The following is a 3,247-nucleotide window of genomic DNA, read 5'->3' on the forward strand; positions in this document are numbered from 1 at the left end:
TCAGAGAAGATAAACTGCATCACAGTCTAAGGGTCACAACGGGAAGCAGAATGGAGGACAGAGGACACAGAAGCCCTGAGATGTCCCCACCCCAAAATAGTCATTGGAGGACGCAGGCATCCACAGTCATGTGTGGACGTGTAGACGCTGCACGTTGGTGTCTCTGGAAACTGTCCAAAAACACAATTCGAGTTTGAAAGGCAGACATCTTCTCTTATCGGTCAGGAAAAGAGCTAAACTGGGTCTAAATCACTGTGTCCCCAGGGCTGTGTGTCTCCCAGAGGCTGCAGGGGTCGTTCCATCATCAGAGCTCCGTCCCTTGCATTTGGGGCTCATGGCAGGTCCCTACACGTCCCATGCAGCCGCATGTCGCTTTCTTCCCTGGGGCGGGAATCTCCCACCTTGCTATTCCAAGGACGGTGTATGGGCCTCAGTGTCCATGCTGAAGTCCACACACTCTCTCCATCTGAAGGATTTTGTTTGTTTGTTTGTTTTTTTAAATATTTTTATTGGGGAATTGGGGGATGGGAACAGCACTGGGGAACTGGAGGAACAGGAACAGATATGTCACCATCCTCCCGCTACTCAGTCCAGCCGTGGAGGACGCCACATCACCGGCCCAAGTTGGCACCATCACTGTGCTCCCAAGTGAGGCCAACCAGTCACCGGCTTCTGGATGGCCGCCCATGCCGGCCGCTGCCCACACACAGCAGCCCATGACAACCCACCGAAGCAGTGGCTGCAGCCTACGCCGTCGCTGGCAACTCACAGCAGCCCAGCTCCAGGTTGAGCTGTTGTTCAGCATCTTAGCTGTAGAGGGCAATATCACCGGGCCTCATATGTGGGATCTGAACCAGTGCCCTCTGTGTCCCAAGCCAGCTCTCAAGCAACGCACCACTCGGCCGGCCCTGAAGGTTTTTAATGTATCACATTTTCAATAATCCCTTTCATCGTAAAAGGTCATAGGCACTGTCTTTGCAAGCTGAGGCCCTGATATCTTATGAGACCCCCTTAGGAGCCAGGACAGTCCCTTACACAAAGGAGATTTATTTGCTTTTTTCAAGGACACAAAGAGCTTTTCCTGCTCTGGCTGCTTTTTAAATAACTCATTCTAGTTATACACCACTGAAGGGTATTTTGGGGAGGCCTGCCATGAGCCCCAAAAGTTTCCTCCTCTGAATGACCCTGGAAAACTCATGTAGTGAGAGCTGACTGGTGGCCGGCTGGTCTGCAGGGGGCGCTCAGGACCCACCCAGCAGGGGCTGCAGCCCCAGGAGCAGGTGGGGAGGGGAAGGGGAGGGGCTTCCTCTGAGGGCCTGGGGTTTCCTTCCTCTTTACAAAAAAAACATCTAAAACAAGGTTTGGGGAAGGACTGCTGAAGTCTATAAATATCCTATTCTATTGGGAGAATTTACCAAACACAATGGGCAATAAAATCCAATTTAAAATGAGTTTTCTAGGGTTTCAAGATGTCTTAATAAGATCACCTGGATGACTAGGATGGTTTTACCAATCAGAAACTTTCAAAATTCGGGCACATACACTGATCCCAGGATTCTGATATTCAGATAAAACCAAGAATAGGCTCAGGTGGTCTCCGTGTTAATCAAAGTGGGGTTCTCAGTGAGGATCGCGTCCTGGGTGGGGAACCTTGTTCCTCAGTGGGAGGAGCTCTGTCTGCACAGATTCAGGGACCTGGCAGGGGACACATATCCTCCATCAGGATTAGGAAGTGGACCCTCAGACACACACTGACCATGGGCCCTGTGTCACCCAGCTTCTCTCAGGTGGACCAAGACTTCAGCTATTAAATCCACTGCTCCTGAATATGAAAATGAGCTGAGGTGGGCGGGGTTAAATGTGGACATGTCTGTGCCCTGAGAGCATCACTCCACAGCCACACGCTCCCCCACAGATGTCCTGACAGCACAGCCCTCACCATGGACTGGAGCTGGAGAGTCCTCTTCCTGGTGGCAGTGGCTACAGGTAAGGGGCTCACTAGTCCAGGGCTGATGGGGGGACCTGCTCCAGTCACGGGGGTTCCACCCACTCCTGTCTCCTCCCCACAGGTGTCCACTCCGAGGTCCAGCTGGTGCAGCCTGGGGCTGAGGTGAGGAAGCCTGGGGCCTCAGTGAAGGTGTCCTGCAAGGCTTCCGGANACCTGGGCCCAGATCCAAAGGGACAACAAGGCCTGTGGGTCAGGGGAGGTCATGCCTCTCACCTGCTGCTGACATGCCTCACGCACAGTAGGTAGCTGTATACTTAGCACTTCATGGCATCTGATCATTCATTAAGCTCCTATCACGTTCACTTAACCCAGGAATGGAAGGTTGGCAGATGCCAGCAGACCCTGGTTCCCTGAACACTGTTTCAAGAGGGATCAATTCATGTCGCCTCAGTGTGAGTCATGTTAGCTTTTGTTCTGTTTGTTAAAGCAGGCCACACAACCAGGGCTACTGTCAGTGAGGGGACACTGCCCATGTGCTAGGTACAGATACAAAGGCAAATTTGGAGTTTTTTAGCATGAAAATCAGTATGTGTGTGTGTGTGTGTGTGTGTGTGTGTGTGTGAGTCCTGCTGATGACCAGATGTGGAGTGGGCTTTCACCTCCGGGAGTCTGCACCTGCAGATATACTCGTGTCACCTTCAGCCACAGGAACCTAAAGAAGATGAGAGGCCCCCAAAGCCCCGGAGCTTCTGGACTCAGGACTGTGTCAGTGCATCTGGCAGCCCAGGGAAGGGGCCCCTGGTGGTTTCATAAAGACCTTCAGCGGGACAACCTGCAGAGTCATGGGGGTTAGTGAGGCCAATTCACTATTTACAGAGGAGAGGTCAAAGCAATGGTGTCCCTGAGGGAGCACTGTGAGGTCAGGGCACAGACATTCAACACTGGACGAGAGACGCTAGAGGCCACGCCCTGTGAGCCCAGACAGGACCCTCCCTGCAGGGTGCAGGCTGGGCTGCAGGGGGCGCTCAGGACCGAACCAGCAGGGGCTGCAGCCCCAGGAGCAGGTGGGGAGGGGAAGGGCATGGGTTTCCATCCTCTTTATAAAAAATCATCTGAAACAAGATTTAGGCAAGAACTGCTGAACTGTCTGTAAATAACCTATTCTGCTGGGAGAATTTACGAAACACCATGCACCATAAAATCAAATTTAAAATGAGTTTCTAGGACTTGAAGATGTCCTAATAGCAGCAATCTGGATGACAAGGATGGTTTAATAAATTAAAATTTTTCTACATTTGG

This window comes from Hipposideros armiger, unplaced genomic scaffold, assembly GCF_001890085.2.
Source record: "Hipposideros armiger isolate ML-2016 unplaced genomic scaffold, ASM189008v1 scaffold_2313, whole genome shotgun sequence".
Classification (NCBI taxonomy): domain Eukaryota; kingdom Metazoa; phylum Chordata; class Mammalia; order Chiroptera; family Hipposideridae; genus Hipposideros; species Hipposideros armiger.